The sequence below is a fragment of the Musca autumnalis genome, unplaced genomic scaffold (assembly GCF_047663935.1).
Source record: "Musca autumnalis isolate F117 unplaced genomic scaffold, ASM4766393v1 scaffold_4, whole genome shotgun sequence".
Lineage (NCBI taxonomy): Eukaryota > Metazoa > Arthropoda > Insecta > Diptera > Muscidae > Musca > Musca autumnalis.
The window spans coordinates 193,146,498-193,158,072 of NW_027411977.1; the positions used below are offsets into that span (position 1 = coordinate 193,146,498).

An 11,575-nucleotide genomic window follows, 5' to 3' on the forward strand; every position below is an offset into this window, starting at 1 on the left:
TGAGGGGGTGCTTTAGTTTTGGCCGATACTGTATATAACAAAAGTTGTGGACATAGGTCCACGTTTTGGTATAGCCCCCATATAACGGTTCCCCCAGATTTACGGTATTTTGACGCTTTTAGCTACATTTTCAGACCGATGTATGTAGCTATAATTTGACATTTAAAGTTCTTAATTGTCAATAAACTTATATAATAAAACTTGTGGACATAGGTCCAGGTTTTGGTATAGCCCCTATATAACGGTACCCCCCGATTTACAGTATTTTGACGGTTTTAGCTACTTTTTCAGGTCGATTAAGCTATAATTTGACATTTAGGGTTCTTGAGTGTAAATAAACTTACATAACATATGTCCGTTTTGGTATAGCCCCCATATAACGGTACCCCCGATTTATGCATTTTGACGTTTTTAGTTACATTTACAGACCGATATAGCTGTAAATTGACATTTAGGGTTCTTAAATGTCAATAAACTTATATAACTAGTGGGCATAGGTCCATGTTTTGGAATAGCCCCCATATAACGTTACCGAAAGATTTCAGGTATTTTGACGTTTAAATTCGCATTTCTAGACCGAATTAGCTATAATTTGATATTTAGGGTTCTTAGTGACCAAAAAACTTATATTCAAAATAATTATGAACGTAGGTCCATGTTTTGGTATAGCCCCATATAACGGTACCTCGGTATAATGGATTTCGGTATCCCCATATAACGGATTTTCGGTATTTTGAGAATTTTACCTACAAGTTTTAACCGAATTATCTGTAATTTGAACATTTGGCATTTGAAATTCTTAGTGGTCACCACACCTCTCCATCAAAAATTGTCAAGAAAGGTCGATGTATTGATAAAGCTCCCATATAAAAGTACCTCCCATGTTTTGGTATAGCCCCATATAACGGTACCTCGGTATAATGGATTTCGGTATCCCCATATAACGGATTTTCGGTATTTTGAGAATTTTACCTACAAGTTTTAACCGAATTATCTGTAATTTGAACATTTGGCATTTGAAATTCTTAGTGGTCACCACACCTCTCCATCAAAAATTGTCAAGAAAGGTCGATGTATTGATAAAACTCCCATATAAAAGTACCTCCCGATTTTCAGTAATTTGATGATTTTAACTACACTATTAAACCGAACTAGCGATAATTTGACATTTGAAGTTCTTAGTGGTCACAACAACTCTCCATAAAAAATTGTCAACATAGGTCCATGTTCGGATATAGCTCCCATATAACGGTACCTCCCAATTATCAGTAATTGGCAATTTTAGCTAAAATTTGTAACCGAACTAACTGTAATTTGACATTTGAAGGTTGTAGTGGTCACCACACATCAGCATCAACAATTTTCAACATAGCCCCAATATAACGATACTTCCCGATTTTCGGTACTTTGAGGATTTTACTTAAAATGTTTAACCGAACGTAGGTCCATGTTTTGGTATAGCCCCAAAACAAACCTGCCGATTTTCCGTACCTTAGCTTTTTTTTTTGGACGAACTTCTGTAATTGGAAATTTAAAAGCCAACAAAAATTCTGCAACAAAAATTGTTCATTTAGGTTCATATTTTCGTATAGCCCACATACCTCCGAACTAGCTGTTAATGACATTTGAAGTTCCCACGTTATGTACCGATTTTCGGTATTTCGAGGATTCTAGCTACAATTTTTAACCAAATAAGGAGTTATTTGACATTAAAGGCTCCCATCAAAAACTGTCAACATAGGTAACCCCTATATAACGGTACCTCCCAATTACTGGCCCACCAAAAATTGTCAACATACATAGTTAGATATAGACACCATAAAAAAGGGTTTCCCGAATGAAGCATTTTATGTACATTATCTGACATTTTAACGTACCCACTTAAAGTTGGGGACAGGAATGAAAACTAATTATTCCATTTTAGTTCAGAATATTTTATGGTGGAGGGTATGAAAAGTTCGGCCCGGCCGAACTTAACGCTTTTTTACTTGTTTGTTTTTATTTTTTATTTGTTCTTTGATATATTCTATTAATTAAACTTACAACAGCCCTTTCTTATATTATTTATATTATTTTTTCTCTTATTCTTTATATTTGTTTAGGTTAATTTCTGGGCGCTTTTCATACAGCTAATAATCCAAATACATGAGGACTGACTGAGAGACGATACCCAGGAAAGAAAGAAAAAGACACATTCCCACAAAGGAAGCCTCGCAATGCTGAGATTATTAACGAACAAAGTTCCACTATTTAATTTTGTGTGCCGAAAATGCATCCGGATGGAAAGTAAAAAAATTTGTTAAGAAGAACTACAAACTTATGGCAATGACACCACAAATCCCATTTACCACTACTTTTTCTAATAAAGTAGATTTAAGCCGGTGTGTTAACCAGTCAGCCAGCTAACCCAACCATGTATGCAATGCATATATAATGTTTTGAAGTCTTTCAGTTTTTACCAACATTATAGGAAGGAAAACAGTTGAACTCTTGAAGTATGCTTTAATAGTTTTTTTCATTCGTTTGTTGTATTCCAGCGAGCTACAATTGTAAGGTCTCTCATCAATGACGAGTCATCATTATTGCTGCCTTCGCTATTTTTTCCTCTGCAACATGTAACAATACGTACTACTACTTAAATCCCGCGACGGCCGGTTCTATTCACCGGATTGACTCGGAGGAATCTTCGACCAGGGGCCGTCACCTCAACGGCCAGGAAATGCATCATTCCTGCAACTCAATTCCAACGGTCTCCTCAATAAGGTCAGTGAAATTGTGGACTTTATGAGTCGGAAAAACATCATGGTCGCCGCTATCCAGGAAATAAAGCTCACCGCCACCTGTAGCTTACGTTGTGATGATTACAACGTTTTGCGGAAGGACTTACCTTCCTAATACACCAGTCTGTCCAGTACAGACCTATCTCGCTTGAGCTGGGCTCTAGTGACCCATACATGGAGTGTATGGGGGAAGCAGTAAAGTGTGGTACTGCCGAGGTAGAGCTGCTTAATGTGTACATACCGCCGATGAATAGCTGTGCCCGTCGTTATATGCCCAATATTAGCTTGCTTTTAGAGGGCGATAACCGTCTGGTGCTAGGGAACTTCAATGCTCATCATGAGCTTTGGCATTCCGTCCTAGGTAATGACCAGAGGGGTACACCGCTGGCAGAGCAAATCGATAGCTCCACGTTTTGCGCGGTGAATGAAGACGCTCCTACGAGGATTAGAGGAAACTGCCACAGCTCGCCAGATATCACCATTGTGGCACCAGGTCTGATAAATGACGTATCCTGGCAATCCGTCATTTCCCTTAGTTCGGACCACCTCCCAATCATCATTTCCGTAAACAGACCACCCGACTTCATAACCTCTGAACGCCGTACTTTCCTGAACCATGGGAAAGCTGATTGGCAAGGTTTCAGAGAATTTACCAATCACCGCTTCAGACAATTGCCCACACCCTCAGATCCTCGGTTAGCTGAGAGAACTTTCCGAGACATCATCACTAAAGCAGCCGCTCGCTACATACCTGCTGGTTGAATACCCGAAATAAGACCAAATTTCCCAGCAGAGGCGACGGGACTAGCAAATGAACGTGATGAGCTTCGTCGTACGAACACCGAAGACCCAAGAGTTAGAGAACTTACTCTTGAAGTCAACAGGCTAGTAGGCGAACATAAGCGGAAAAAGTGGCTAGAACATCTGAATCAATGCAACATTGGTGCAGGAATAAGTAAATTGTGGGCAACGATTAAATCACTCTCGAGTCCGGAACAGAAGGATGACAGAACGGCTGTTACTTTCAACGTCGTGACAGTAACTGACCCAAAGAGGTGCGCGTGTTATTTTAACCGGCAGTTTATAGAGCACCCCGAGAGTGATAGGGCGAAGAGAAGTGTGCTACGCCGTATAAGACGAGCTATTCCAGCCGATAAGGTATCACCACAATTTACGATGAGCGATGTTGCAGATGCCATCCGAAACGCGAAATCATCCAAAGCATTGGGCCCGCACCGAATATCGATGGTAATGCCTGGAGTTGAGTATTTAACAAGTGTTCTCAAACTATCGTTAGCCACCCATGTTGTACCGGATGCCTGGAAAGTTGGCAGGGTGGTCCCGCTACTGAAGCCTGGCAAGGATGCCAGCAGAGGTGAATCGTACAGGCCAATTTCACTCCTGTCGCCAGTAGCAAAGATTCTAGAGGCGCTACTCCTCCCCACGATGAGAAGGTGTTTTCCAGTTGCCCAACATCAACATGGATTTCGGAAAATGCATAGTACTACAACAACATTAGACGCCATATCCACACATATCAGTAGAGGACTGAACCAGAAAAGGCCGTGCGAACGAACAGTCATGGTGGCTCTTGACCTATCGAAGGCCTTCGATAACGTCAACCATGACAAGCTGTTCGAGGATATAGAGAAAACAATGTTTGAAACGTTGAGTAATCAACTATATGTGTGGACGCCAGTCGTTTGTAGAATTCAGAAACAAGAAGTCCAAAACCCGTAGAGTGAAACAGGGAGTTCCCCTAGGAGGGGTGATATCTCCGGAACTGTTTAACCTCTACCTTTCTGAAATTCCACACCCTCCAGACGGCATAGAGATCGTGATGTATGCGGATGATTGTACGATCTTGGCGTCGGGTCCTATCGTCGATGACATATGTGATAGGTTAAATGTCTACATAGCTGACCTAGTGCAATTCTTCCATCTGAGGAGTATGAAAATATCCGCCGCTAAATTCACAGCCACGCTGTTCACAACATGGACGGCTGAGATGAGGCTCCCACTGAACATATTGGTCGATGGCCACAGCTATTTGCAATAAGTTCAGAAGTAGGAACAAGGTTCTCAAGTCGCTGGCCGGCAGCACTTGGGGTGCTGATAAAGAAACCTTGTTGGCGAAGGTTTTACCGGTGCTTCAGCACAATAAGATGTTGTCGACGCAGTACCTGCTTGGGTGTTACCGCAGTGAGCATCCCTGTCACGATTTAATGGACAGGCTCCCCCTACCCAGGCACGTCAGGAGAGACCTTCATGATCTAGAGAGAGAGGTCCATAGGTATAAAAGAGAACCGCTAGATCAACGAGAGTATCCGTCAGGCTTGAATCGCATTCACAACAACATGGTTGCGCAAGCAGTGGGAAGATACAGTGTGAATGCCGTACTTGGAGACCATCCCCTATCCATTGCAGCAGAAGAACGCCAGCTGCCAAGGCAAACACTAGTGGTTTTATCCCAGTTAAGATCCGGACGATGCAGCCGCCTCAATTCGTATTGGGCCAGAATTGACGCTACGATACCCAACATATGCACAGCATGTGGATTGGGACCACACGATACTCTGCATTTATTCAACTGCACAGCTAACCCCACTCTCCTGTCTCCTCATTCTTTATGGACGCAACCAGTCCAGGTTGCAGAATTCTTGAGTCTGGATACTTGATAACTGAAATAATACGTTGCTATAACAACAACAACTACTACCACTTAGACACAATTCTTACAAATATCACAAACATACATACATATTTTATAACGTTTTTTGCTTCTCCTATAAAATTGTCATTTTGTTAGTTACGTTTTTGGGCATTTATGGTGACGATATGTCCGTTTTAACCCCTCCGATCGATCACGCTTTCATCGACAAGAAAAACCCTAATAATATGAAGATTCATACTTACATAAATATGTACATATGTATATCAACTACAACAACAATGTAATTATTAGATTTAAGAGATTAAGTAGCATAAACAACAATAAATATACTTAAAACATTGTGCCTTACAACAATAAACCGAAACAGGTCATTTTCGTTTTCGTACACAATTTGTGAATTTAATGTTGATTGAAAGAAGCCTTAGTAAACATCATCTTCTTAATTCGGAGAAATTATTAATGTTCTGTGAATAATGTTTGCATTTATCTTCATGAAATATCCCCATTGTTATAAATTTTCTTTTCTTATTGTTTGGTCTTTTTGGACCATTATAATGAAAGGTGGACCTCACTGGCATTCGCTTTTAATGCGAAATTTATGTTGTTGAAGCCTAGAAATTTGCTTATTTCACATTTTAAAATCCATCCAATGGCAAAAGGAAACATAATCGCAATTATTATACTGAAAATAAAAAATTTCAAAGGAAGACAATTTAATCTTAAAGCTGTAATTCTCAAATGGCGGAACCAGTATATGAGGCCACACCAAAACTTGTTGAAAGTTTTTAGTGAAAAAGTTTTGTGACCAGTGGGAGTCTCAAATGTCAAATTAAGCAAGTTCAGTCAAAACTGTAGCTAAAATCCTCACAAATACCGAAAGTCGGGATGTACCGTTATATGGGGGCTATACCAAATCAAAGACCTATGTTGACAATATTTAGTGAAGAAGTTTTGTGACCACTTTGAGCCTTAAATGCCAAAGAAGAGACAGTTCGGCAAGGGCGTAGCCAGGATCCAATCTAGGGGGGGCAACTTCGTTTTTTTTTTTTTTTGGTGATGTGTACAGTACAATACAAAATTTTAAAACCGTTATTAAGGTACTTACCAACAACCATTGTGGGAGAAGTATTTTGATCACTATGAACCCTTAATGCTAAATTGCACCCAATTTATAGAGAAAATGTAAATAAAAACAAAAATTTTGAATGGGAGGTACCCAAAGAACGGGATTGATATGGACTATATCCGACTTGATACATGACTGGATGAAATAATAAGATGTGCAAATTTTGGACCAAATCGATTGCTCCCATCGAGAGTTATCGTTCACACCCATTTACAGAACATATTCCGAAACAAGCGAAATATACACCTAATGACATTGGATGTACATTCTCTTGTGGTTCGAGCATAGTAATTTCTTAACAGATACATATACAGTCCCTGGCATAATTATTTTGACAAAATCTACATTTGTCTTAAAAGGCATATACTTATTGTCAGTATTCATAAAATTTGATATTAACCGCTTAGGGATTTCCTTTGACCTCTCAGCTAAAAAAAAATTAATGGACCAAAGAAATTCCAGCTTAATTTCTGATTAGGTACGCGGATGTTTTAATAGGGAGGCAAAAGCAAAACGACATAAGTATTTGACACATTATAATGATACCCTCAGCCTTTAGGCTATGAAGGGTATATGGGAAATGTTGCCAATTATTTCATATTCCATTTCCAAAAAATTTATTTTTTTCTTTCGCTACATTAACGATTTTTGGTACATAGGTTAAGAAAAAATTCCCCAGTACAAATCCGCTCGCGAGCAAATTTTTGGTTGTTGCGGACAAATGTTATCGCGGTTTTACTTCTGCTTTTAAGAAAAAATTATTATAAAAACGCTAATTATTTTATTGAGCACAATTGTCACTAAAAAGTTATCACGAAGTGACGTCATTAAGTAGATTGCATAATATTTGTAAAATGTTACTCAGCATTCGCGGAATTCACAAATAATTTACAAAATTTTTGTTGTGTATTTATTTCAGCTAAAGTCCATACTTTGTTGCTTCAAAATTTGAAGAAACAAAATGTTTAACAGTGGGTATTGAAATTGATTACTACGAGCGGAGGCAGAGAATACTATAGTTTCGGAAGCAGCCAAACTTCCTCATCAGTTCTCTTAACCGCTGACTCTGTATCAATAAACAGGTCAATAAGAGTGACCAGAAAATTAAACAGAACGAGAAATTTTTTGTATCCTCCTAAATCTGTTGACCGCACAATTGAGTCAGAATAATCAAAATCATATACCCACTACTGTTTTTATGCTGTCTTTGCATCGCAAAGAAGACAAGCATAAGTAGTGTTGTTTGCAGTAAGTTGACTACGCATAAAGCAAAAACAACATTTTGTTGGGATCTCTGCTTACTGCAAACAACACTACTTATGCTTGTCTTCTTTGCGATGCAAAGACAGCATAAAAACAGTAGTGGGTATATGATTTTGATTATTCTGACTCAATTGTGCGGTCAACAGATTTAGGAGGATACAAAAAATTTCTCGTTCTGTTTAATTTTCTGGTCACTCTTATTGACCTGTTTATTGATACAGAGTCAGCGGTTAAGAGAACTGATGAGGAAGTTTGGCTGCTTCCGAAACTATAGTATTCTCTGCCTCCGCTCGTAGTAATCAATTTCAATACCCACTGTTAAACATTTTGTTTCTTCAAATTTTGAAGCAACAAAGTATGGACTTTAGCTGAAATAAATACACAACAAGTATTATTTTGCAGTCCAACAATACAAAGCCAACAATTTACAAAATTTTAAATGTAATCCGAATTTTTTGAAAATATAGGCCCATTTACCCGTCAAAAATTACAAAAAAAGTAACAGTTTTAAATAAAGACTTCTGTAGGAAAGTACGGCTAAAATCCTGAGAACTCCTAAAATCGCTATAGGTTATATAAAACATGGACCAGTGCTGACAAATTTCTAAAGGGAAGTTTAGTAGCCCCAAAGAAGACTAAATATGTTTTAAATTACAACCATTTCTATAGCATAATGCAGCTAAATCCCTGAAAACCCCCGTAAATCGGGCAGTACCGTTCTATTGTGGGTAATAAAAAACGTGGAAGTGTGCTGACACATTTCCTGGGAAAAGTTTTGTAGGCCCAAAAAAGACTCAATGCCACTCTTTAATAATTTTTTCGCTCAAAAATTATAAAATATATCAATAAAACAGCATATAAATCAATGTTCTTACTTCTACACATATAGTGTTCGCGCCAATTTCAAACACCAGTTTCCATTGATTATCCACAAAAATTGAGATAGGACACCGAAGTTTTGGAAAGACGGAATTAGCTATTATTTGGCAATTATGGTGATCAAATCTTCACCAAAAAATATGGACATAGGTATAGAACCCCATATAACGGTACCGCCCGATTTCAGTTATTTTTAAGATTTTATATATAAATAAATTTGCTTTAATTTTAAATTTAGGGTTTAGGTATTTGGAAGTTATTAAATTGGCTGAATTTTGGCTTTCTAAGTTCAAGGTGGTCAAGAAATTTTTCCACCGAAAAGACAATATCCCCCTCAGAATTGCGAACATAGGTCCATGTTTTGGTAAGGCATTTTTGTGCCCTCAGCCTTTTGGCTAACGAGGTTATATACACTTTTATACGACCAAAATGTGTCTTATCGACATAATTATTTTAGACCCCAATTAAGGTGCTCAGCGCCAAAACGGCCTAACCCACATGCCCAAAAAATCAAACAGACTGTAAAGATTTATCTGAAACCTTTGGAAATAAATTCCAAAAAATGCCATATTGTATTATTTTAGAAGATAGTATCACCTAGTGTTAACACGGTGCTTTTGAAACAATTTTAAATGGAAGGTGCTTACACCTTGGAAGTTTTTGCGGATTCTGAAACTACAATGTTTATAGATGAGAAAAATCAAAAAACAAAAAAAAAAAACGCCGGAGCGCTTTTTAAATAAATCGCGATTTAAGTTGACATTTTTAAGAGTTGTTTAGGTTTTCACGAGTTCGTTTAGAAACCACAAGTCCTATCAAAATGGGACTAACAAAAATGTTGTAGCTTTGAAAATTCTCTACTAGATCGACCTTTATGTCATTTTCGTAGTTTTTACCATTTTTGAGTTATAGAAGTTCAAATTGGGACAATGCACTGACTGTATCGCCCCCTTACAAAACAATGTCATGAAGGGTGCGCCTTAACTAACTTTTGATGAAAACCGCTTACACAGGGAAAGTTTTTGTGAATTCTGAAACAGCAGTGTTCATATATGAGAAAAATCCAAAAAAAAAAAGAAAAAATCGCTGTAGGGATTTTTTAATAAATCGCGGTCAAAATTCACATTTTTAGGTGTTTTTTTTTGGTGTTTACGATTTTGCTTGGAAACCGCAAGTCCAATCGAAATGCTAAAGAAAATGTTGTAGCTGTGAAAATTCTCTATAGGATTGACGTTTATAATTTGTTCCCAGCCTGTACCGTTTTTGAGATAATGAAGCTCAGTTTATATTTTTAGTTTTTTGTTAGGGTTTCGCGATTTTGCTTGAATACGGTAAGTCTTATCGATATGGGACCTGAGAAAATCTTAAAGCTTTGAAAATTCTCTACAAGACTGGCTTAAGTAACTTATCCTATGTTGTAACATTTTTTTAGATATATAAGTTTAAGTTGGGAATTTGCAGTCATGACTTTGTTTTATAAGGGGGCGGTACAGAATTGAATTGAATTTTAATTGTCCCGATTTGAACTTCTATATCTCAAAAACTGTAAAACCACCGGGAATACCGTAAAGGTCAATCTTGTAGAGAATATTCACAGCTACAATATTTTCTTTAGTCCCTTTCCGATAGGACTTGCGGTTTCTAAGCAAAATCGTGAAAACCTAAACAACCCCTAAAAAAGTCAACTTAAATCGCGAATTATTTAAAAAGCGCTCCGGCGATTGTTTTTGTTTTTTGATTTTTCTCATCTATAAACATTGTAGTTTCAGAATCCGCAAAAACTTCCGAGGTGTAAGCACCTCCCATTTAAAATTGTTTCAAGAGCATCGTGTTAATCAATGCAATATGGAATTGTTTTAATAGTTATTTCAAAAGGTTCTGGTTAGACCTTTATAGGCTGTTTGATTTTTGTGGACATGTGAGTTAGGTCGTTTTGGCACTGAGCACCTCAATTATGTTTGGACGAAATCTGCCTCAGACAATTTGGAGTCGTTTTAGCTTTATCCAAACTTAGTTTAAGCTCGAAGATGAGCCATATCGGTCCACTTCTTCAGGTACCTACCCCATAAACATTCGAAACTTTTCGCTAAAATGGCTCGCACGGCACATCTGGTCCATACCTTGCACATCAAAATATTTCTACGAGACATAGATCGTCCAAACATACTTTAAAGAATTTCATCTATGCTTTCTCTTCAATGATTAAGCAAAACTATCTATTTAACACATTTTGACATCACAAATAATTAAAAGGTGGACCGATATGGCCCTCTTCGAAGTTAAACTAAGTTCGGACAGATATAATAATTTGGACCGATTTTAATTTCGACAGATTGACTGACATCACTAGATCGACTCAGAATTTTATTCTGATCAAAAATATGTATACTTTATAGGTTTGCAAATAAGTATTTCAATGCGTCACAAACGTCACAAAAACCAACTTTATATACCCTCCATACTATGGTGGTGGGTATAAAAATTACATATCTCATATATTTTTCAACCGAATTCATTGGTTTCTCCAATTTTCGACAGCTTACTTGCAAATAAAAAATTAAATATTATAAAATAAGAAATAAATTATACTGTTTGGTATCTTCTAAGTAGCCTAGAGTTCGAGCAACCACCATAAATATATGGCCATAAGCATAAAAGTGGTTAACATAACCATTGTCAACCACTTTTAAAAAATATAGCTTATTCGAAAGATATTAGTCATGCATTTGCCGTTATTAAATAAAGAATAGTACAGTACAGTATTTTTCAAAAATTTTTGAAGGATCTTTTTTTTCTTTTTTTTTTTTTTTGATTTTTGAAATGTGTCTTTAAATGTCAAATCACAACTAGTTC

At 37.3% G+C, this 11,575-nt stretch overlaps 1 protein-coding gene across 15 annotated transcripts in view; it reads left to right on the forward strand.

Annotated features, from left to right (window-relative positions):
- The window catches only part of LOC141401433 (protein phosphatase 1 regulatory subunit 16A-like), a 73,698-nt gene extending 67,880 nt beyond the window's left edge, over positions 1-5,818 (forward strand). For 9 of the 15 annotated variants that reach the window (XM_073981682.1, XM_073981674.1, XM_073981677.1 and 6 more), the window contains one exon: positions 2,103-5,818. The gene's annotated coding sequence lies outside the window, so the exon portion shown is untranslated. The remainder of the gene's footprint in view (positions 1-2,102) is intronic. The other 6 variants (XM_073981688.1, XM_073981679.1, XM_073981687.1 and 3 more) reach the window with 1 other exon arrangement.
- The last annotated feature ends 5,757 nt before the right edge of the window (positions 5,819-11,575 follow it).